Below are 26,224 nucleotides of genomic sequence, written 5' to 3'. Positions count from 1 at the left end.
GTGTCATGCTCTCTAATCCCTTCAACTGTCCACCTACTGCTCTGTCCAAAATTGCTATTGCCCCTTTTCCATCTTAAATTCCATGTTCCCTTTAAGAGTTATCCCATGTGGCTCTTGTGCTGTACAATGCTAGCTGTAGCTGTCTGTCCCTTTTGCCTATACTTAACCTTGAGACAAGGGCTTGTGCAATTAACCTCTGCTTCTGCAGCCCCTGAGAAGGTGCTTAAGAAGTATTTTCTCCTTAAATGAGTGGATAGAGGAAGATAAGAAGGAATCAATGGAGTTGCTGTTCTGTGTGTGCTCCCTGGTTTCAGAACAGAGGTGCAGACCAGATTTTCTGACACCCCTGAGATAAGCCAGCACTCCCTTTTAAGCTGAAAGCAGTAGGATGGTACTTCTCTAAAGAAAAGGGTTCCTTGAATTTCTAGAAGTCTGGCCAGTGGCCACAGGTATAAAATCGTAGGTTGCTCAATCTGGTTGGGGGAGAAGCATCACAGTTGCAAAGATCCGCTTTCCTGGCACTAGTCAAAGAGGAGAACGGAGACATCTGCATGCCCCAATGACATCATTTGGCCCTGCCTTGCACAATAGAGGGGGAAAAAAACTGTCAGGGCAAACTTCCAGTTTATCAAGACATGGCTCAGCCACGGCCAAGTGTTTCCACCCCTTTCCCCATCGTTACTGGTCCCAACATGGAAAATGGCTCTTAGAGCATTGAATGAAACAGACTGGAAAGAGCCAGATGCTTGCTTAATTGGATTTTCAGCCAGGGAACCAAAGTGTCCTTATTGTAGGCTTCTCATCCTTTAGGGTTCCACTGCCTCACCTTCCACCCCACAAAGCCACTCCCCTCAACTTGAGGGTTAACATGCCAACTTGTTTCTTGACCCTTAAACTGTATATACATAGAGTCTTAAAACTGTATAGCTCTGTTTTACCTTTTTAAACTTCATGGAAGTTTATATGCATTCATTTTTAACTTACAAGCATCTTCTCAATACTATATCGTGGAATTGGTCCACATGGGTTATCTGTAGCTCGGCTTCACTCATGTACTGAGTGGCACATGAATGGGCAGGTGTCAGACACTGCTTAGAGGTGTGCTCTGTGTGAGACTGTTGGGCAGAAGAGGCACGTTCCACATAGCTCTTAGCTTCTGCCCACCTGAGGAAATGTACCTCTGGGGTACAGATCTGTGGTCTGTTTTATGACATGGACATCTCATTTCCTGAGTTTTGTTCCCCTGTTGGGTGATTCTATAATCAGACAGTATGTCTCCTATGAACACTGGGCTAGAAGTCAGGAACCTAACTTCTCATCCTGGTTCTGTGTTAGAACCCACGTGACCTCTGGTAAGAGATCTCACTTGGCAAACCTCGGTTTACATATCGAGAGTAACTTGGTTTTCAAGAACCGTACAGATGTCAGAGGAGGCTACAGGATACACTTTCCAGGGTGTCCCTTCCTGTGGTGAAGACTGGGAACCTGTGGACATTTGTATGGCTAAAGAGGTTTTGAAGATACGGTTATGATGATAACCTTGAGCTGGGGGTTATCCTGGATCACTGGGGTGGGTCCACCGTACCCAGGGTCAGTGGTGGAGAAGATGTGAATAGGTGAGCAGAGAGGGAAGAGAGCAATTTGAAGATGCTATGCTGCTGGCTTTGAAGATGGAGGGAGGGGACAGGAGTCAAAGATAGCAGGTGGCCTCTAGGAAAGGCCAGAAATGGATTCTCCCCGGAGCATACAGAAGGAGTGCTGCCCTGCCAGTAACTCCACTTAAGGACTGTTGGCCCCTGGAACTATAACATAATGATGTGTTTTAAGCCCCTAAGTTTGTGGTGACTTGTTAGAGCAGCAGTAAGACCCCAGTACAAAGCTGAGTAAGTCTGACATGATGAACCCACTCCAGCATTTGGCTCTTCTGAGGTCTTTAGATTTTTCTATCTTAAGCCATGGCACTTTTGGCCTCTCAAGTTCCTGTAGTGTGGACTGGTCAACTTCCCAAGTCCAAGTTCCAGTTGACCCTTTGAGCAAATGTTTGAAACCATTCTCCATGATTCCAGCTAATGCATTGAATCCCAAATCTTGGGAAAGTGCTCCAATTTTGATCAGTTTAGCCTAACCTGAAGTTATGTTCCTTTCTACCTGGTCTGTGACCTTTTGAATCCACTCTTACCCATACTTCCCCCATCTCTGCTGGTACTTAGAGGCAAAACCTTGTAATTCATTGAACTCATGGGCCTTCCCCTCTCTGATGCAGTTTTCTATTTACCCGCTGAGCCTTGCCAGGGTATGACTCTGGAGTAAGCAGGAATCAAGAAACCAGGAGTCTGGAGACCATAAAAGAATGGTCCTCTGAGGACAACTCTGACCCCACCAGTAATCGCCCAGATGAGATCTTTACACTAAGCCACAGGGCAGGAGGGTCTGCTTCCCCTGCTGAGGTAGCTTCAGTGGCACTTGCATATACCTAACATCCTCTTCCCAGTTCTTCTATCCCTGAATTGTCCTGTTTTATCGCAAAAGAGAGCATGAGGCTGGAAATGCACAATCTGCTGTAATTCCTCCACCTACAAGAGCAGACCACATCTGAGTTTGAGTTGTCTCAATCCTGTGTTTACAAGGCACAGAGATGTTTTTCAGGGAATCCACAGAAATGTCTTGGTCCTCTGATGATTTTGTAAGAGAAAGATTATCATTTTTTTTCCCTATTAAGTTTTCTGGTAGAGCTAAAAAAATGGGTAAGCCGTGTTATAAAGGTAAGGTGCCTTGTTGTTTTCAAACCCAATCAGATAAAATCCTATTCCGGGATTGTTCATTTTCTGGGGAATAATCTTTATCATCACTATCAGGATAAAAGTCCAGTTGTACAGAAAGAACTCCACTCTAGCTCATTTAAGCATAGGAGGATTCTTATCACGGGCTATTAAACACCTTCTAGAACTAAGAAGTCTGCAGAAACAAATGAGGGGCTGAACTTCTAGGAACTTTCAAATTGCACTGCAGTACCTGGAAGCTAAGAGAACAATAGCTTCTGCTGCAGGAGGACATCAGGGAGCTGCTGACAGAGGGACAAACCACGCCCTCTGGTTCCAGAACCTCGCTGGCTCCACTAGTATTCACTGGAACAGACAGAAAGGAGGTTCCTTGTTCACCTGAAATTCATATCCCAGGCACACATTTCTGCTCAGCAGAACCTACATCACATCCAAATATCTGTAAGGAAGTTTAGGAGATGCCATTTTTTAGCATCCCAGTCTCTGCACGAGAAGAAAACAGCCCACAGTGTTGGCTCACCTCCCCTGAGCATTCCTAAATGAAATGCCATCAAGGAACCATCTGGAAAACTATGCAGCGAGAGGAGTCAGAGCCAAACAGCTGCATTGGCAAGCTCAGGTCATGCCAGGAATCTCTTCTTGGTAAATGAGCCAGAGCCCTGAGAGGAACGCAGTGCCAGAAAGCAACTCAGCTCACTGGAAACATCATTCGGATCAGAAATTAGAGGGGCAGGGGGTGCAACTTAGCAGTAGAGCATGTGCTTAGCATGCACAAGGAAAAATTTCAAAAAAAAAATATTTTTGAAGAACAATATGTGTTCCATTGCTATCTTTTTGTATTTGGAATGTCTTCATACTTACTTTTAGTTTTTGAAGTTCTCTAATAGTATTTCAGAGGCCGGGGGCAGAAAGACTTGTAGGCTATGCTGAAGATGTACAGTGTAAGCACTAAAGGTAGAGAAATGCTTCCTGCCAGAGGGAAATTCCCATGACAAGCTTCTCAATTTAAGAAGTCTCAGCTTCTGCTGAGTCTGAGAAATGGGAGCTACATATGCATTGTTTTTATTTTGGAATTTGAGTGTATACAATTAACTAAGTGAAAGCTAGCATGCTATATGAATGCTAATTATTTACTCCTCATTTAAATAACAACAATTAAGACATTGTTCAAGCTGTAGGGGTTTGCATATGCAAATCGTGTTTGTTTCAGCTACTGGGAACTCACTGATCACAGCTGCATGAAAAAAGATGTCTAGTTTATGAAATTTCCATCAATCTTCACATGATAATGCTTTGTTATGTAAAATTAATTAGCATGTACCGATTGAGAGATTTGACTTTTATTTATGTCCACCTTTAACACCTAAGATTGTATGATCAATCCCTAAGAGAACTTGTGAAAAATAATAATTTAATATTAAGCCAAATAATAATGAAACATTTAAACCTGGATGCCCATACGTGAATAAGTTTGGGTATGAGAGTGCTTCTGACAAATTGAGCATATGGAGACTTGATTGGTGTGAGAGCAGTGATCTCCGGGAAGCCCCAAGCACTGCATGTTGGCACACATCCTCCCATGACTAAGCCTGTTCCTGTTTGTTTATACCATTTTCCACTTTCCCATAAGCATTTTGAAATGATGTACTGTTTTTCTACATTCGTATCATCAAATTGCCTCTGAATTTTAAAATAAAGCGGAGAAAAACCATTCTTCACTCACAACAATAAGCAGGTACCTGAGCTGTTTGGACATCTCCCCAGCCCGCGCAGCCAGAACCATTCACTCCTTCCCTCTATCCTTGAGTTTTTTCTCTGCTCACATTGAGAAAGTCTGGTTTGGTCTCATTGATGTGGCTGTATCTTAGAAGTTTGTATATCTTAAAAGAGAAGGCATCTCTAAGCTCCAAAACCTAAACTGTGGTTTGAAAACAAAATACCCCTTTTTCTCTAATTACATGATCCAGAAGCCAAAAGCTCTCCAGAATAAACTTGGGAATTTGTGGAAATCCAAAATGGATAATTCAACAAATGACAAATATCCAACTTTTCTCTCAGTTATGCAGATCTAGGCACAAATCACATCATTCCTCTGGATCTTAAACCCTGGGAGATTGTACAGGCCTTTCCCTAGAGTTATAAGATCAGCATTAGTGGCTAAATATGTCATTGTCTCCCCTCTTCACTGCTGTGCTATTAATTTGTGATCTATTAGTAGATCTTCTTATGCTTTATATTGGTACACAGTTCCAGAGATGAATTCTTTGTAAACTAGGTCATCAATGATAATTTAAAGTACAATCAATACATCTTTAACTATTTTTTGAGAACAAAAGTTATTTGGATAATCAGTTCTATATTCATCTGCTTTTTTATATTACTGGCAGATAATCTTTATCACCTGAACAATTTTTCTGAATAATCGAGAAACTATAAGCATATGCCTGTTATGTTTGTTAACTAGGAAAAAAATTCCCAAGAATAAGAAGAGTTGATATTAATTATACTTGACTAAACAGATTAAATATTTTATCAGTTCTCATAAACTATTCAAACTCATTCACTGCTTTACATTCTCAGAGGGTTATCATCTAGTGCCTGCTAGAAAATGTAAAGGGACTCCTGAGGTTCCAGTAGCTTCCATGGCATCCATCTGCACAGCAAGAGTGCCTTCCCTACCCTGTCTTCCTTACTTGATCTTTTAAAGGGTCAAAAAGCTTCTCTGCCTTTCCAGAATAAATGCTGATTTGCATACAAACCCAAATAGGAAAACTACAAGTTTCCAAGTTCTAGATTAATCAATCATTTTTGGTAACTTTTGCATATAGGCACATGAAAGAACCTGCTCCAACGCGCTGTTTTCGATAATCTGTTCTGGAGATGGCAAATCAGTTTACTTCATATACCAGCTTTGATGAACTAATGATAGCTCCCCGGGGGCACTGCAGTGAGAAGTATTCTGAGATCCTTTGTGAGCTCAAGGAGAAAGAACATTGTGTTGGACATTATTTTTGTTTCAGTTCCCATCTTTTGATGTGGCTGTTGATCTATCATCTGCCTGTGCTCAGGTGAGCCTGACAGCACTTCATTGTAGCTACACTGTGTATTTGTTCCTCCTTTTGTCCAGTTGATGCAGACTGGGTACCAACTTAGTCATCCTTCCAGTGGGCAAATTGTTAGGGTGACCCTTGACCAATGGTCTGAGTGCCAATAAATCAATACTGCATTTATTTTTTATGATTTGACAACTCTGAGAAACATTTAAACTATTTCTCAGATGATCCCCACAGCAGTTATCAGCTCAATAATGCATCCAAGAATTGACTTTACCAATTTATTCCTTGTTGTTCTCAGCTTTCCATTTCTGTATTCTGGGATCACGTCATAGTAAATTTTTTCTTTTTATTCTTTTTCTCCTCTCTCTCCCTTCCTCCCTTTCCCCTCCCTCCTTCCTTCTTTCTTTCTTTCTTTCCTTTTTCTATACTGAGGATGGAACCCAAGGCACCCTACTTCTGAACTACATTCCCAGTCCTTTTTTGTTTCTTTATTTTGAGACATGACTCAAGTTGCCAACCCCTTGATCTTGTGGTCATCCTGCCTCAGCCTCCAAGTCACTGGGATTACAGGTGAGCACAACTGTACCTGCTTGATAAATGATCTCTATAAGTCTCATCCAAGTTATTTTTCTGGGGAGAGTGGTGGATCCAAGCTAAGAAAAATGTTGTTGTGAATTTGGGGGGGTTATCCGTGAGTGAAGGTTTCATAGGAAGTCACACCCGTTAAACCACATAGTTACCCCTCCTAGTTTCTTTCATCCTTGACAATAGTTTAAACACCAATCATAACAGAGTGGTAACATACCAGTCCCACTGAGTCAGTGGGGTGGCTGAAAGCTCTTATAACCAGGCAAAGCTTAGAACCAACAATGTATTTGTTTTAGCAACAAGTTTCATCTTTGGTTCATTATCTTCAAAAATTAAGGCAATGTTTTCATCCTGTCCTCATCAACATCCACCACCTTATCTGGGTGTATTTTCTGAGTACATATTTTTTTCAAAATATCATTTAAATATTAGACAGGACCAAGCAGAAAAAAAAATTAAAACCTGCCTGCAACCCTAAAATATAGATGACAAACAAGAGATCCAAAGTCACAAATAAAAAGAAGAAATGGCATATTCTAAAAACCAAATAAATAGCACAAATAAAAGATTATTATCTTTAACTCTTCAGGGAAAAGGTGAAACTTGCTTTGGGTGTTTAAAAAAGGATTGGTAGAGGAGTAGAAAGGGACTGAGAATGGGATTGAACAAAAATATACTATAGAACTGCCCGTGGCAAGGTCAAAACTAGGCAATCAGTTCAAGAGAGAGAACATGTATGGAGATGGAGGGAGAGACTTGTAGAAAGAGACTGAGGCTAAACTGTGAGAGAAGAAAAATCAGACTAAGAAGTCTGAATATTTCTTCTGCAAGCCCTGGGGTCTTATTGGCTATGCGTTGACTCAAACAGTTGTCGTTTTGAACCTTGTGGACAAAGAGGAGTAAGAAACTATCTCAGACAATATAAGTGAACATTAAGAAAGAGACCACAGGCTGCTCTTGAGCCACAAAACTACTGCCAAAATATATTAGGAAGAATTTTTTAAATGTGGGGACTTAAATGCTTGAAAGGAGGGGGAATTAAATAAAATGAGTATGTCAAAAGTATGTCAAAGCATGCCATGTTCTTTATAGCATTATTCACGATGACCAGGGGACAGAATCAGCCTAAGGATCCATCCACTGAAGCACGGATAAAGGAAGCCTGGAATACGAAGGGCTCCGACTAACCATGGCTTAACTTACAACGTTTCTACTTCATGATCTTGTGAAAGTGACGTTCTGTAGAAACTGTACCTTGGGTTTTAGATTTAGATCATTTCCTGATCTAGTGATAGGCATATGATTTTTCTCATGATTCTGGGCAGTGGCACCTCTCAGCTCCATGGTCACGCAGTCAACTGTGTGCTATTCTACTGAGCTATGACATTTGGAGGGTGACATGCATTGAATATATTTCAGTTCAACTTGGGCTGGGTTTAGCAGATGTAACCTTATCCAAGGTTGAGGAGCTTCCATATATACATGATGGAGTACAGAGCAACCTTGCAAGAGAAGGGGATGCTTGGTGACAACATGGATGAACCTGAAGGACGTTGTGCCGAGTACAACAACCATGCCCAGAGGGACAAAGGCCATAAGATCTCCCATGCATGCAGAATGTTAAAAGCGGAACTCATAAAGGCAGAGGGTAGAATGGCGCTGTCTTGAGGCTGCTGGGATGGTGGGAAGGTGTTAGTCAAAGGACATTGAATTTCAATGAGTCTGGAAGAGTAAGTTCAAGAGAACCATCACACAACATGGTGACTCCACTTAACAACCATGTGTTGCATATTTGAAAATTGCTAGGAGAGTAGACTTTACGTGGTCTTCCCACAAATAAATGATGAGAATATGAGGTAATGCATATAGTAATTAACTTGATGTAGCCATCCCATGATGCACAGATTTCCATATTTATCATGGTGTACAATATAAACATACACAACTTTTCTTTTCATCTTCTTTTGTGGGGTTCATAATAGTTATGCATAACATTAAGATTCACTTTTGGCATAATTATAAATGCATGGAATATAATCCACTCCAATTCAGTCCACCATACTAACCCTTCCTCTCTCCCGCCCACCTCCACCCCTGTTCCTGTTCCTCTACTAATCTCTCTATTTATTTACATTTTTTTTTTGTATCAGTGTCATGTGGCTACACATAGTGGTGAAATTCACTGTAGTACATTCATATGTGCGCATTGGAACGTTAGTGCAGATTCATTCCATTTATCCCATCCCTCCACCTTCTCCCTCCATCTATTCTACTTTATTTTGATGAAATGTGCCCCCAAAATATTCCCTCTATCTCCTTTTTTCTCTCTCTCTCTCTCTTCCCCTTATTTTAGATGAGCTTCCACATATCAGAGAAAACATCCTTTAAAGGAAAAGAAAGAGAGAACATCCTTTAAAGGAAAAGAAAGAGAAAACAGAAGACAAGACTGCCAGGTATGGTGATGTACACCTATAATCCCAGCAGCTCAGGAGGCTGAGGCAGAAGGTTCAAAGACAGCCCCAGCTACTTAGTGAGGCCCTAAGCAACTCAGCAAGACTCTGTCTCCAAATAAAATATTTTCTTAAAAAGTGGCTGGGAATGTTGCTTCGTGGTCAAGCACCCCTGGGTTCAATCCTTAAAAAAAAGAGGAAGACAAGACTTCAGTTTGAGCCTAAAAACTCTGGCTTGGAGAGCAGTAGATTTGCTTCTTCACAATTCTTTCTTGTTATCATACATCTTTAATCATACATACAATTTTATTTACTCGACATATTCTCTGAATCTTGACAATGCACCATGAGGTGGTTACCAGAAGCACAGTCTTGAAGTCAAAAGTACATCTATCTGAATCCACACTATCACTTACTGGCCATGTAATTTTGTATAGTTTCTTGCCCTCAATTTCCATCATAAAATGAGAGAAATAATACCCCTCTCGTGGTCTATTGTAAGAATCACACCCAGGACTGGGAATATGGCTCAGAGGCAGAGCGCTTGCCTAGCATGTGAAAGGCCTTAGGCTCACTCCTCAGTACCACAAAAAACAAACAAAAAAGGATCCTGCTTATGAAATTCCTATAATAAGTGGCCAATTAATGGAAGCTTAAAAGTTAAAAAGTTTCATTTTCCATATCATAAAAACTAGTGATAGATCAATTACCATTTGATAGACCATTAGCTAATTGCCTAGCAATAATCTCAGCAATTATCTGGTAGGCTCCAGCTGTAGGAAAAAAAAAATGGCTAGAATTTAAATGTCTCCATTAATTCTTTAAAGTTCTTTAGAAAACTCATATTCTGACTTGTCATTTAGAGATAGTCTGTTCAATTCCTAAGGATTGGGTTTCACACTGTTCTCCCTCTGACATGAAAAGAAAATGGCAAAAGTTATTTGTTTTACATGATTCTACTCAAATCGCTTAGAGTATCTGCTTTCTATCTTCTCAGTAATTTAAAAGTTCTCTCAAGCAATCTTGAAACACACACTATCCTTTATCTTGATTTCCCATTCTGCTTGGAGTTTAATTCTTTAAGACCCAGTGATTTAAGCTTTTGGTAAATGATTCCATTATGTCACCAGCTCCAGGATCACATTACTGAGACAAAAATAAATGATAAACACACAAATTTATAAATTTTCTACAATGAATCATTGAAAAAAAATCTAAATTAGAAAAAAAATCTAAATACTCAATTAGGGTTTCTTGGGAAGATATAAATTGATAAAAATTCCCCAAATCAGCAAAGTTCCTAATACCCATTAATAAGCCTGTTACTTTCGATAGTATTGTGGTGCCAGTTGAAAAAATATTTAAGAGTGACATTATCAGATGCCTTTTTGTTGTTGTTGTTGTTGTTGTTGTAGAAAAACAACCACAAAGAAAGCACATCAGAAATGTAATAGCCCTAGTTTTAAGAAATGTTTTTGTCTGAAGATAGGAGAAAATCTACCATATTTCTCCATAGTTGACACACCTTTATCAGTTGGAAAGAAGGGCACAGGTAGGTGGTGAGATGCAATTCCAAACAGTAGCTTGAGGCATCTAACAAAAATACTTTGACCTTACAGTGTCTCCTTCAAAGGCTGCTGTGCAAGCAAGTGTTTTCCTCACAAAAGGCAAAAACCAGTCACTGTTCAAAACCAACATGGCTAGGGTGAAAATATCAGCAACATCTGTGAATTTCTCTGCAAACCCATCAGCGGGAACAGGCGGTAATTTAACAACCAAATAAGCAAAGTAAATGACTCTACAGAGAACTTCTTTGGATAAGAAGGGAGAGGGTTGATAACAATCAAATTATTCAGGCTATCCCATGGAGGTTGCAGTTTTCTTCTCCAAATATGCTTCCAACTCTCATGGCTGCTGCTGTAACCACCCAGGTCTCCCGCCACCCATCTGCTACTCCTCTCAAAGAGGAGGCCTCTGCAATTCCCAAATACATTATGAACTTTCACAGCTTCTCATTTTTGTTCATGCTGTTACCTCTTCCTGAAATGACTTGCTCCTATTTCTCCCCTTGGAGAAAGGCTCCTTATTCTTTCAGATCCTGTTTGCAACATTACCTCCCTCCAAAGGCTTTCTAGACACCCACCCTGCCTCCCAGAGGCACAGAACAGCATATAATTAGTCTCTTTCCTTTGGTTATGTGCTAAAGTATGTACCAAAAAAATTCCTGCGTTGAAGTCTTAATGCCCAATCCCTCAGACTATGATTGCATTTGGAGATAGAGTCTTTAAAGAGGTAATTAGGGTTCAATTAGGTCATTGAATAGGTCTTTATCTAATATGACTGCTGTCCTTCTTGGACACAGGCATAGCGGGAAGACATCCTGAAGACATGGAGAGAGGACTGCCATCTACAAGCCAAGGAGAGGGTCCTCAGAGGAAAGCTGTCCTGCTGCCACCTTGATTGTGGGAGCCTAGCCTCCAGAATAGGGAGAAAGGTGGTTTGGGTTGTTTAAGTTACAGCCACTGGGTCTGCTTTGCTTCATTTTGGCAGTCCAGCTGGCTGATGCACCATCTTACCACTGAGACCCCCAAGGTCAAGGGCCATCATCCATTTCATGGTATGTACCCACTAATTCCTTGTCCAATGAGTAAGGTAGAAGCTGAAGGAAGAACAGGGAAATAGAGTTAAGAAAGTGGCACAGATGTTAAAAAGCACTGACAGAAATGTTGGCCTCTATCCTAATCATAAAAGCTTAGAAAGAGTCACATACTTTTGTTAATTACAAACCTTATTTTTTTAATGCAAGGATTTCAAAACAAGAAAAGAGATGGCTAACAGCATGGTTGCCCTCGTTCTGCTCTTCAATATTCAGGGTACAGACCAAAGAAGAGATCCATGGGCACAGAGTGACAGATTTCAGCAAGCAGTCTTGCCAGGCTAAAAGGTGTATTGTAATTAACTTTATGTATATTTTTAAATACTTCCACCTTACACTCTGAAAATGCTAGTCCTCTGGTTGTTTTAAGGAAACCCTAACTGAAATGCCTAACTCCTCTACATCCTTTATAAGATTATTCTGACTTCACAAAATCTTGACTTATGTGCTGATTGGTGATAATTGATTATCCCCATGGCAGAGTTCTAGAAATCACAAGATCCTGCAAGTACCTATAAGAGGAGTAACCAGAAGTATTGGGGGAAAATCACTAATAAGTACCTCAGTTCTTAGAATACCACAGGCATGTGGTAAGAACCATGTATGTATTGGTTAAATGAAATGATTTTGTCTCATATATATTTTAGGGATAATAAATCTGTATGTGGCTTTCCAAGTCCTTAGTTGCCCATGGCTTTCCCAGTCACAGGTGAATAGAACTCAGTACCTCGAGAGAAAAGCAGATCCTGTCTCAGCCATGAGTCATTGCCCATCTTTAGTCCTTAAACTGACTTCTTTGTGCAGGTAGTAAAGGAATCGTTTTGAAAGCTGGTTTTGTTGAAAGGGGTTTTCTAAAAGCCATCACTTGTGGATCTGGATCATAGCTGTTCACTGTCGTAGAGGCAATTGCACAGGATTTCTTGTGTAAGTGCAAAGACGGAATGCAACCAATAAAATGTGTTCTGTTACAGCAAAAGTATGATATTTACAAAATAGAGAAGAAAGAGCAACTGCTTCTGTCTCCATGAGGGCAGTGGGCATATTGGACAGGGAAGATGACATTTGAGATATGTTTGCTCACGTGCCTTCCTCTCTAGAATGTTCCTTCTCTATGTGGACACTGAAGGAAGAAGAATGCTATGGAAGAACAGATGGAAGGGGTTGTGATAAAGAGCATTGCCAACAGAAGAAAAGGCATAAGCCAAAGTCATGAAAATGCAGGTACCTTTTTGTAAAGCCCTGGTAATTTTAGTGCAAAGTTCGTGATAGACACAGAGACAGGTGATGTAGCTGGAAGAGGAGCCAGGCTGCACTATAAACACCATTCATTGCTAAAGGAATCACAGGAGGCTTTCTTTAGCTGAGACATAACTGGATTTTTATTTTAGATCAATAAGTTACTTAAGTGCAAAGGACAGCATGGGGAGAGTTAGGAGGCTTCTGCAATAACTCGATCAAGAAGTAAAGACAACTGGAACCAGAGTGCAGCGCAAGAGGAATGAAAACGGGGCACGTGTTTAAAAAGAGGCGCCATCCCCTGATCCACCCTATTTGATCCCTTGAATAGGAGGAGAAGAGAGAAAGGGAACTGAAAAGCACCCTGAGGGATCCATTTTGGAAGCCAGATGCCAGGGTGGGTGGTGATCTTGCTAAACCAGGTAGAGACCCAGGAGGAGAATAGCTGGTGGCTAGAACAGGTAAATAGTGAGTAGTGTTGATTCCAGAAAAGAGCATGGAGGAGTTTCAGGGGGAAAGATAGAACTAAGGAGTAGTGAAGAATTGTGTCTTAGAGAGAGAGAGAGAGCCTTTGTCTCAAGGAAAATTTTTCTCTTTCAAAGATTACTTTAAAACTTCCTGCCTCGAGTGCATACCATGCAACCTCTACCCTGATCAAAAGGTAGGTTATTGGGGAGTGGGGGTGATGTCAGCAAAGGAGGCAAAACTTCTTTCAGGAGGAATAAATTCAAGAGATCTATTACACAGCATGGGACTCAGTAACAATATACACTTGAAAATTGCTGAGAAAGTAGATTTTCATTGATCTCGTCAGGTATAAATGAGTATGTGAGATAATACATATGTAAATTGGCTTGGTTTGACCATTTCACAAGGCATATATATTTTGAAGCATCACCTTGTACACCATAAACATATGCAATTTTTATTTGTCAGTTAAAATAAATAATAAATGCAAACTGTTTTTTAAAGGTACAGAACATTTTCATCTCACCCGAAAGGTCACCTGTGTCTCTGTGTAGTCTACCTCCATCCCTAGCCCCTGCCCAGGAAAGCGTTAATCTGATTTCCACCACCATACATGGTTTTGCCTCAAGCAGGCAGTGCACCTTCTTTTCTGTGTCAAGCTCCTTTCACTCGGCATCATGTTGAAGTGGTTCTTTCTTGGACCAGTTATTTGCAAGAGGTTCTTGTGGGCCAGGCAGAACCAAAGTGAAGCCCCAGGTTAGTAGGAAAGTCATTGCTGAGAAGCTGGTGTTCAGGCCATGACCTTAAGGAGATCTTGTGCAAATGCCCTGAGCTGAAGCTTGCCTGGCATGGAAGGGAGTGGTGAGGAAGCCCGTGTGGCTGAGTGAGGAAGAGGAGTGACAGGTTTGGAAGATGAGTTGGTGTTCGATCTGGGGATCAGGAGCTGGCAGGTTGCATAGGGATAAGGGAGTGGCTCAACTCACTCATGCTTTCATGAGATAGTTCTCCTTGGTGTGCTGAGGACAGCAGCAGCAGAACAAGAGCAGAAGAAACGGCATGGGTCAGAGTCCTCCCAGTGCTCTTCTTTGGATAGAAACACATTTTTTTTTTTACCATCCACATCTGTGCTTGTGTATAAACACATCCACGCTGATAAGATCTTCCTCGCTGCAGATAAGAACTTGAGAGAAGCAGCAGCAAGCTGCTCACTCCAGCTTTCTCATTCTAAGCATGCTGCAGCTGATCCCTCAGAAACTGAACTCACACATGAAATTCACTGACAGCTGCTCCTCCTGCTACACTCCATTCTTATCTCATTGTGATCAGGAAGGCAACTGAAAGAAAAAACTTACAGCCCCAGTATTCATGATCCCATCCACATGTTCTCTTCCTCCAGGTTGAGCAGATGGCATAAGCCAGTGCATGCGATTTAGTCAAGAGTGTTTTGCCCTCACTGTTAGGCACTCCAACAACCCAAAAAAAGAGCATTTCCAAAGTTATAATGACAGGGTCTTATGAAAAGAAATTTACATGAAACATAATCCACATCACTAATAGTTTTTTTGGGTTTTGTTTGTTTTGGGCTTTGGTACAGGGGTTGAACCCCGGGATGCTTAATCACTGAGCCACATCCCCACCCTTTTATTCTTAATATTAAGATAGAGTCTCACTAAGTTGCTTAAGGCCCCCGCTAAATTGCTGAGACTGGCCTTGAACTCGGGATCCTACTGCCTCAGGCTCCTTCATGGTTGGGATTTCAGGAGTGCACAACCACGCCTCACTCACTAATAGTTTTTGATGACTACACTTTAGAACATTCAAAAGATACTTTTTTTTAATCATCAGAAAATATTTTATTTACCTTTTAAAAATGATCACTGTAGTAATATAATTAAGAAACTGACATCTCTCCTTTCTACTTACAAAGACCAATTTAGAACAAAATGTAAGTGGACAGGTGGTTAAGAGAAATTATATTACTGAAGTTGTATGTTTATGTAAATAAATTTATGGTAAACAACTAAATACTTTTGTGATACTTTTTTATTTATGTCTTGAGTTTCTTTCTGATTAACCGTGAATTTAGACATGTAGCCCTATCACAAACTTAGTGGATGCTCCATAAATATGTATTGAAGAATTAACTAAATTTAGACACAGAGTGGACTCAACTGATCACAGGGGAGGCAGAACCAGTTGTTGAAAATAGTTATGGAGGTTAGATGCTCCCCCAGAAAAGCTATTTCTACATGCCAGCTTGCCTCAAGATGGGGACCTAAAAAGACACACTAGGTAAGAAGTGGCAAGGGTCACCAGAGTTATTGTCTAGTCTTCCGATTTCCCAGAATTTGAAATGCAAGAGCAAAGAGTAGCCATCTGAAAACACAGTAGAGAACCAAAAAACAAGCCATGGCCCTGTGGTCTTCCCAGTTGTTCAGCCACAACTCGACTGCAGCTGCGACCTCAGATGCCATAGGGCCTCATTCTCCAACAACCTTTGAAAATCGCACCACCTAACAACCTTCTTCTCAAGAGAAAGCTTTTCTCACATGGGTTTTCGTGTTTAAAGCAGAAAGGAACTCCCCACCAGCACTCTTTCTGAGCTACACGTTTTCTATTTTCTAGTGGAAATTATAACCACAGGTTACCATGTTTTCTTTCCTGTGTTTGAAAACCACATGTGTTTTAGTGAAAACATAAAGGTGAATAATGAAATGGAAGACTTTCAAATACAAGGTGCCTGTCGCTGGCGTGGAAACGTCTTACTGCTTCTTCTGCGGCACTAAGTGCTAGTAAATTGAACGTATGATGTTTGGCCAGTCAATCTCAGCTGAATACAAATTCCATTATTCAGAGTAAGAAAAAAAAAAAGGAAAAAACATTTGTCAGAGTTCAGTTATTTTGGACTTTATGGATTTTTCCCAATGGAAAGAAACATCATCTAGTCTATCACTTTGTTTTCTAGCTGAGGAAACCGAGGCCCATAGAGGTGATGTGACTCCCCAAATCCGCAGCTGCCTCTGGTAGAGCCCAGGTATGTCGGTAGTTATGTTTGGGGGTTCTGGGACCCTGAAGCTCTTTAGCTTCCCACCAAAGCATAACAGGTTGCATCAGAAACGGGGGAGGGGAGCGTAACATTGAGTACTTATTTGGAAACATTTACCTATTTTATTGAAACTAATTCTCATCCCTAGGTAGGCAAATGGTGGCAAAGAAGTGTTGTATAATGTGGGGAGCCCAACAAGTGAGCAGGCACTGTAAATGTCAGTGGGAGACATTGATTATAAGACCTGCTGCTGTGGAAGGTGGTGAAGAAGGTATTGGTGTTTCTTCCGGGCTGAATCAGAAGCCAAACAGATTCACATTTACGCTTCCCTAGAAGCACAACCTTCTTCTTGGGTCTCTGACTTCCTGATCACTCCACACCCATTCCCTGATGTAGGCTGCAGCAGAGATGTGGGCACTCACAGGCAGATGGGAGTGAGAAGGCTGAGGTACAGTCAGATGAAGACATCAGCCAGGGGCTTGAGGTCCATGATGAGCTGGCAACTGTCCCGTGCTGGGCTCCCCTCTGCTCTGGGCACTAATGGTTATTGTGGGATGAGCCCTTTGGGTGTGGCTGCTTCTTGAAAAAATCTTATTACAGCCCCTGATCTTGGGTTTGGCAGTTTTAGAAATTCATTTTCATCTGGGTGGTCAGTATGTGATGAAAAACATGTGCTGATCTAATCTGTCCCATCATGGATGGCCAAAAAACTCAACCACAGATTGAAACAGTTTCTTGGTGACTCAAAAAAAAAAGAAATTAAAAAAAATGAAACAAAGTACATTAATATTATAGTCCATTTGTAAATAATCTTGCATATGATCCAAATGACATTTATATCAAGCTAAAGAGACTTCCTCTCCTGCAGTTTAGCAACAGTTTTATCTCCTTAACTAAAGAAGTATGATTAAGGGCAATTCAACAATTCTGAGGACAAACTGGCAAATCTTTATCATCCAATTTTTTTTTAAATAGCTTTTATCAGTCCCCAAGACCTCAATCATTAAAACCTTATCTTTAATTGCCCCAAATTAATATTCTCTGAATAAGCTTTCTTGTAACTTTATTTAGACTTGATGCTATTTACTCATATGAATGTGCCACCTCCAAATAACCATATTGAGGGAGCCATCACTGCTACCATTTGGTTTGGGGGCATGTTTGTTATTGGATTCTGTTTAAAAATTGGCATGAACTTCCTCTTGCCCAAGTTAGGATAAATTCAATTTTGTAATTTTTTGAGAAATCTAAATATCACAGAATTCAAACTTTACTGAACTTTTGCCTCTATGGAACAAATGAATTATTATTATTATTATTATTATTATTATTTTCTAAGTATGTGTAAGGCGCAGTACTGGGAAGCCATGGGAGCCACAGAAAGAGAGGACAAAGAGAAGGACACAGGCACACACCTGGGAGGAGAGGAGGGGAGGGAGAGGGGACAGGAAGAGGTGGGGGAAACCTTGAAGAGGAAGAAGGGTACAGAACCAAAGCAGTGAGGGTCAGAACGACTGGAGACCTGTATTATCTAGCTTCTGCACCTCTCAAATGAAGGAAAAGACCCAGAAAATATCAATGACTTGTTTGAGGTCACACTGTCATTAAGCTCAGATTGTTGGCCTCATAAATAACAGAACGGAGGAATTAGCACAATTGCCACCTAATCCCTACTCACTGAACCCCTGGTGAACTCCACATCACCTGGGAAACCAATCCTGTTTCTGGCTACACAGAAAGGGCTTTATAAATACAATACTATTAGAGTCCATTTTCAAATAATCTTTTTTTATTGGAATTGACACATTCAGAAAAGTAAACAACTCACCAGTGGTGGACAGCTAGATGAACTCTTACAAGGAGGGCATACCTATGTGACCATCCTCCGTATCTAGTAATAAAAGTCACCATAGGCAGCCAGAGGTCAGACACTCCACCACCCACCTCCCTGCTGGAATAACTACTGTCCTAACTCCACATCACACCAATTAATTCTACTTACTTTTTAACTTTATGTAAATGAAAACATACAGTAAGTCCGTTGGGGGAAACTGGCTTCTTTCACTCAACATTATGTTGGCAAGATGTGCTCAGAGAGTGGCATATGGCATTCTTGTGTTAATTCTTCTGTGCATGGATTCAATTGATTGAAGAACCACAATTTCACGATGCACTTGGGTTGCTTCCAGTTTGAGGTGATTATGAACAATACTAGGATGGATGAACTGTACATGTCTTTTAGTGCATCTGAACACATTTCTGTAGCTTGTGGACATATGATCTGCCTGGGTCACTGGTGGTGCTATGTTCAGCTGTAGCAGATATTGTGAGACAATTTTCCAAAGTTGTACTAATTTGCATGAGAATTCCACTTTCTCCACACCCTCTCTATAATGTACATAATGGATCCACTATGTTCAAGGAATTACAAAGTACAGCTTGGAATTTTTGGAATTTTCTCTCATAGCTGGGAAATAAAAGGAAGAATTTAAGTTGAGAACCATGGAAGAGATCTGCATTCTATCAAAATACAATTGCAAGGAAAAGAAAAAGTATGATTCTGAAAAAAAAAAAATACAGACAAGTTTGGGGGAAATATTCATGTACAAGAGTTTTCTGAAAACCCTTTTAGTACTTTGCTACTCTGTTGAGCAGACAAAAGAGCATAAACTTGAGAATGTAAGTTTAAAAACTTTCAGTTTATTTATCATTTCGTTTCCTTTGTTCAGGTTCCTACTATATCCCTGGGAAAAGCCAAATCTTCTTAGCACAGTTGTGGCAGCCAGACTTGGTGCACCTTGCTGAGTCTTACCCTGGACACTTTTTGAGTTCTTAAGTTCTTTAAGTGCCCTTGGCAGGTTAAATCACAGGATGCAAAGATTCTCAAAGAATAGCATTCTGGCTTTGGGAGCCGTAAAAAACTTTCTTACTGTGATTAAGATTTAATTCACATTTCTGCAGCCCTCCCCAAGTCATGTAACCCCAGATTTATTTACTTGATCTGGCAGTTCAGTGTCAATTGTTTTAGTCTTGATGAAAAGTTGCTTAAAACCAGTTGCAGATGAAAAAAAGCATAAAAAGTCGAAGTGTTTCTGTGGTGTTATCAGGGCAGATTGAAACAGTATCATAATTCCTTCTTTGAGGTGTTTTTCTTTTTTCTTTTGTATGTGGGAGTAATTTTTGTCCTTCAGTGAAAAGTAGAGAGTTCTATTTAGAGCAACCACGTCATTCTAACCATCTGTCTGAAAATCAAATTTGTAATTTCAGGAAAAATAAAACAACAAATCAAGTAAAAACCAAACAACCTAAAAAAATGATTTTGTAAACTAAACTATAAACTGTATGATGCAGATCATTTTAAATCACTAATAAGTAAATAAAGTTTCAAGTTATGTGCTGTTGGTTTCAGTCATGAAAAGAATAAAAGGCCAAAGTTTTAACAGTTATTTTTACATTTTGAGATTATGAGTGATTTAAATTTTCTCTTATATACATTGTTGTATTTTTAAAAATTTCTATGGTGAATATGCATTACCTTATAATCAGGCAGCCAATAGGAGTTATTTTTAAAATAATACAATTCCAAATACTATGCATGGATATAAGAATATAAAGTAATAAACCAGAAGATTAACTATCTTTGGGTTGTGAAATTATGGTTAACCTTTTTTTTTCTTCTTTCACTTTTTTTTCTAATTATAATTTGTGTTTCTCTGTGTGTGTGTGTGTGTGTGTGTGTGTGTGCCCAAATGCATTACTTTATCATAGGAAAAATAATAAATATTGTCTTTCAAAATCAGCATGTGGAATACACCCCCCAATTTGTGGCCTTTGTAGCTGGTGGCCAGAATTCTCTAGAATGCTCAGGATAGGCTCTGAACAGAGCCACCCCAGGTTCTGATTTTGGCTCTGCCAATCCCTTGCTTTGTGATCTTGAATCCAGTTATTCAGCTTCTCTGAGCCTCAATGTTCTCATCTATAAAGTGTAAATGTCACCCAAATTATAGGGTTGATATGAGTGTTAAATAAGCTTATATCTATAAAACACTAGGTTGCAAATGCCCTATAAAGAGTAGATATTCATTCCAAAGTCTGAATTTTCTTTTTGAGGTTTATAGGGGGTCAAAGCATTTTAGAGGTTTTTATCTACTCAATCTTCCTTATGAAATTGGCAGGTTGTATTATGAACCTCCCCCTTTTATTAACTCTAAAACAATTATGTGGGAGAAAGGGATTGTAAAATAACACATGACATTTGCAGTCTAGTTCTAAAAATAAACATATCTTCTGATTTCAAATACCTTTAATCTTCAAGAATCATATCTCCATTAAGTTCTTGTAGGATATACAAAAAGATTAGCTCATTCATTTCCTATTATTTTAATGTTGCACAGACGTACAAACATAAGCTATTGTTCTTTCTGAATTATAGCCTGAATCTCAAAACACAGAAATTTTCCACTTTTCTGGGCTGTTCCTGTCTAGTGAGAGGCAGGGGTAAGGAAAGAAAGAGAGAAGGAAAGAGAGAGGAGAAGGAGAAGGAGGAGAAGGAGAAGAAATAGAAATACCATCACAGACCTATTTACAACATATCAGCCAATTCACATTGAAAGAAATAACCAGTCCTGAGTTGCCATTTGAGGCCCCAAAACAAATATTTTCAGGGTGAGATGCTTGCATTGGAGGAATAAACCATGACCATACTCAGAGCACATCTAACTCAGTTGCCCCCAAATGAACTATGGTCCATTTCGTCTTGTTAGGTCACTGTCCCAACCACTGAGGGGAGAAAAAAATGTTTTACATTTTTGTTCTACAACTTTTTCCTTTGAAGTGAATGGTTGAAGATAGGGTATTACCAAGAAGGCTGTACACAAAGAAGAGACTAATGATTTTCATTGCTTTCCTGATGCCATAATTGTAGGACTTCTTCAAGGGCATTTGGGATTTTTTTATACCAGTGAGTATATTAGACTAAATCAACAGTGAGTCCATTAGAAGTAAATTGCTGTACAACCCCCCTTGCTGAGAGTTAGTGCTTTCTTCAATTTGACACTTATTTTCAGAATTTGGGAGTTGGAAGAAACCTGATGGAATATCTTATGTAGTCCAATATACTTTTCTTAAAATGAAAAATTCTTTCCAGACAGTGTTTGTGTATGCGTGCATGTGTGTAAAGGGGGTATTGATAGCAGAATAAAATCATCTACTAAATGTGTTAGTATGGATGGAATAAAATGGACTAAGGAGAGGATTGCCTTTTTGTTTTCAAAAAGATTAAGATTTATTCTAAAGTAACACATTAGCCTTTTCAAATCCTAGAGCAATCGCACTAGGTCAAATTGTAGAATTGCAATAATCAAATTTATAAACACGACAGAAGATTTCATCCTGACTTTCATCCTCCTAGATTCACAGATTAATTCTCAGATATATAAACCCTCCCTGGGGAGGGTTTCTCATCAGGAGTATTGTCTTTCCAGAGGCATTTTTCTCCTGGTAGAGGAGAATCACTAAAAAGTGATTTACTCTGTAAATCTTCTCATCCATATCTCTTTAATTTCAGACAAAATTTTATGACTATTTGGGCCATACTTACTATGGCTGGTATGTGTCCCTAGACTTCCAGAAACCAAGAGAACCATATCTGTTTGGCCTTAGAAATACTGGACTAGCCATTTGCTGATTCTGCCCTTAGAACTTAGAAATACACCTGGAGTTTATTGTGTTAACTTGTATCAATGCTAAAAATATTGAAAATGTAATCATTCACTGTTTGAATCAGAACTTTTGCTACAATTAGTTTCCTTATTACAGTAGTGACTACAAAGTCAATGTCCATAGAATAGTGAAACAAAGACTGAAATAAGGCACAAATATTAGGTTTTTAGAATTATTCCACCTTAAAAACATTTAAAAAAGGGAAACTTTCATTCTTAATTTCATTCTCTCATAATATAATAAAATTGATGCTCAGTAAAAAAAATTTTTTTTGCTCTATTTTTCATCATTAATAATTACACTTGGCTTCATTTTCTGTGATTTTATTATTAATATTGCAATACATTATAATTTATGCACTGGTTATCTATACATGTGTGAACATCTATACATGTGAGAACTTTTTCCCTCTGAATATTTTATTAATTGAAATTAAATAATACATGATTCTTTTACTATTTTAAGAATCAAGATACAATTTCAATTCTTGCCTTATTTTCTGTCTATAATTTAAAATTCATGGATTTGAGGATCAGTTGAACCAGGCTTACCACTTATTGACTAGATAAAGCTGAGAAGTTGTTTGTTTAGCCTCCCAAACTCAACTGTCTTATCTGTAAAATGAAGAGTTATATTGCCCATATCATAGAATTTGACATAATAATCAAATAAAATAATTAAAACAAATTCAACTCCATGCCCTGACACACAGAGTAAATGCACAGCAAGCATTAATAAATATTTTAGCATCACCCTAATCACTATGTTAAATGAAGAAATAAATAACTACCACCCCTACATGGTCTAAAGGTGTAAAGTATCTTAACATTACTAACTATGTCTAATAAATACTTTTAGGAAGATTTTCAGAAGTACACCATGACCATATTCACTTTGGTACCTTGGGGTGAGTGAGTTTTGCATTTATCTTTCACTCTTCATTCCATGATTTGCAAGAGTTGATATTAGCATTATTATAAACAGTAACTGTGGTTTATTTATTCCCCTATGGGAGGGCTAATTTTTGCTTTGGGGTTTACAGCTATCCTCTGAAAATAACATGTTTTAAATTCCAATTATCTTTTTTTTTTCCCCACTTAAAACTCTTAAGTTGAGCTGAAGAGGAAAAAGTAAACCTCCCTTTCCCTGTCCACGCTGTGAGTTTAAAATACCTGTTTTTGTTTGCATCTCTGTAGCTCATTTGAATCAATATCTTCTAAAATAATTTTTACATTTTCCAAATAAATGTATGCCAAACTTCAGATGTTACTGAAATCTTTGGTTACAGCAGATCACCATCCTTGAATTCCATGTGGATTCTTCAGGGGACTTGGGTGTGACATTTTTTAAAACAATTTCTGGCAGGCTTTGGGGAAATGGATAGCTGGGTGATCAAATTCCTCATAAAATAGTCCAAATTGGCTTCCTCCAAATGGTGACTTGTGCAGAGACAGAGAAGTTCTTGTTAAATAGCACTGTCCTCCAATTGTCAGTCATATCCTACTTCTCCCCAAATACCATCCTTCTCCACATTGAGGCTCAAACAAGAACAACTCCTTTGCAATTTCTATCCTAAGTCCCTTATGAAAGGTTAATACCACAGAAGGGTATAAGAGGTGGTTTCCATGGAAATCACAGCATAGTCACCCACTAGATCCAAAAGTACACCAAGTGATGTCTAAGGCTCTCTTCCAGATTCCAAGTTGGAGGAAAGTGGTTTGTGACAGCTGCAGGGACAAGACGCCTGGGAATCTTGAGCCACTGAGTCCAAAGCAGGAATCGCATCTTTCTCAGCTGAAGAGAACCTGATGAAGCAGGTGCACTCAGCATGATTCCAGGAAACTTTAGGGCAAAGACCTAAGGAGGAAAAGAAGTGCGCAACTGAAAGTTGGGGTGTGTTTAAGGCAGGGAGTGGAACTTTAGCACCCACGCATCATCCCCTCCCGGAAATGCCATTTCCTCTTCCAGGAAACCAAGGTGTGAACTTCTGATCATCTGCGTGTGTGTGTGTGAAACAGTGAGAAAAAGCTGAAAAGCCTTGCAACCTGGAGAGGGGAAGGATGGTCCTGCAGGATGCTGGGGTCCAAAAGTCCAGGGTTCCCACTCCACCAATGTGTTCCAGAAAAAGATTTGGATTTTTGTTTGTTTGTTTTAGATAACATTCTAAGACAAAAACAAAACAAAACATTTTTTCTAGGACATATGATGATTATTATATAAGATCCAATCTTCATATTAAAGAGTTTCCAATTGTAGGACTATATGGTCAGAGAATAATAGAGCATCATGAGACTTGAGACCTGATGTCCAAAAGAAAGTGAAGCAGAAAACTGAGAGCAATGTTAGGATGGAGGCATTATTCCACAGCACCTGAGAGGGGGCCTTGAGGCTCAGAGTTTGGATCCTAATCCTGGAACTTTAATAATTGTGAGATTCTGGACACAAAACATAATCTTTGAAACCTCATTAATTTTATCTGTTAAAAAGAGATGATGACAATGGCTCCATGTCAACAACACCTACTTTAAAAGATTGTTATAAAGATCAGATGAACGGTGCATCAAACGTGCCTGTCACAATACCTGGTAGGTAGGTAGGTACTTACTTTATGGCCAACATCATCATCATCTAAAATTTGATTTTTAAACCAATGGCAACTGATTAAAGTAGCAGGGCATTAAAATTTTTCCTTACACCCCTGTCTGTATTTAGCCTTCTTTTGAAATTGTCAGTGGAAAACTCAGACACGAGTTTCAGTTCCCAAGGTAAATCTTAACTCTCACAAAAGATAACTGCCTTGAGGTATAAAAAGAGCACAGAGTAAGCAAATGCAATCAGTGTACCCACTGGAGGCATTAGCATATGACCACACATCCCATCCAGGCTAGAGGACAGAAGAGAACTGCAAAGGGCCTGCTGTCAGAGTGTGCTTGAAGGAAACCCAGAGAATTCCCAACAAGCAGGTTCAGGTGGCTCTGAGAAGGATGAGGAATCTTCCTAGGCACAAGGACCTTGGGCTTCTTGCCACTTTTTGTGACAGGCTCCATTGAAAGAGGGCTGGAGAAGGAGCCAGGGATCATTCCTCAATGCTGTCACCTTGTTTCCAGACAGATACATTTTTCTATTAGCAATTTTTGAATAGCCAATATATAACGGGGACCTACTATATGCCAAACTCTGGTGAAGTCATGATGAGCCAGCACCTTCCTACCTCTAGGCTAGAATATTCCAAGAAGTATAACTTCTGTGTTGTGAGATCCTGTTCTTTGGGCCAGTTTAAAGCTGCTAGACATTAACAAATGGGAGGGATGGCTAATTTTAATGAAATATGTTTTTGTACTTAAAAGGCATGCGTTGGCTTTGCTGAGTTCACATAGATTAGAGCAAAGAGTCACCAGTGCAGCCTTGAGTGATTTAATCAAGTCACAGAACACTTCTGGACCTCAGGTTTTCATTTGTAAATTAAAAGTCTGGAACTGAAAGTACTCCGAGGTCCTTTTAAGATGACATTCTATATTTCCGTCATCAAAAGCCTGCCAATCTATTGGTTTGGCTCTTTTGTATATTTTTAATCTCTTAAAAAGAAGGAGAGAAAAGAAGGAAAAGAAGAAGGGAGGGAAGGAGAGCAGAAGGAAGGAAGAGAGGGAGGGAATGAGAGGAAAGAAGGAAAGAAAAAAGAAAAAAAGGAAAGAAAAGCAGGAAGCAAAGAAAGAAAGAAAATAAATTAGTTAATTAGTTGCCTTGCATTCAAGTGGCTCAGGGTTCAATTCCCAGCAGCAAGAAAGAATAAAAGAAACTGAGGGAGGGAGGGAAAGAGGGAGGGAAAGGGGAGAAAAAGAAAAGAAAAAAAAGCCACTTAATTTATCAGACTAATCTGGTTTTCGTATATTGTAACAACAAAAGACTTAACAAAGTATACTTAATCATTGTGTCTTATCATTGAAAGAAAATTGCTCTGTAATCGTTTTGGAAACCAGACATAATTTTCTAACCTAAATGAAAAGTTAATTCTATGAAGTATAGGGAAAACTGCCCCAAATATCCTTATTATGCTAACTAATCATTATATTACCAACCAAGCACAAAAAGTCCTGAAGTGACAAGTGCGTTGTACTGGCGATGTTGCAGCTTCAAAGACTGTAAAGTTTAAAGCAGTTCAACTTTGGAACTTGTGTGTAAAACGACCATGTGCAAGATAACAGATAAGGAGCAATCAGAAACCC

General features: G+C 39.4%; 1 long non-coding RNA gene across 1 annotated transcript; it reads right to left on the bottom strand.

Annotated features, from left to right (window-relative positions):
* Positions 1 to 18,047: 18,047 nt before the first annotated feature.
* LOC114100226 (uncharacterized) lies at positions 18,048 to 23,836 on the bottom strand. The gene is made up of 2 exons (XR_003584019.3): positions 23,174 to 23,836; positions 18,048 to 19,522 (listed from the first exon to the last, which is right to left on the bottom strand). It is a non-coding gene; the product is annotated as an uncharacterized lncRNA (long non-coding RNA).
* Between the last annotated feature and the right edge of the window lie 2,388 nt (positions 23,837 to 26,224).

This window comes from Marmota flaviventris, chromosome 12 (genome assembly GCF_047511675.1).
Source record: "Marmota flaviventris isolate mMarFla1 chromosome 12, mMarFla1.hap1, whole genome shotgun sequence".
Lineage (NCBI taxonomy): Eukaryota > Metazoa > Chordata > Mammalia > Rodentia > Sciuridae > Marmota > Marmota flaviventris.
The sequence above is the reverse complement of the archived record's forward strand: the minus strand, read 5'-3'. Positions and strand labels throughout refer to the sequence as shown.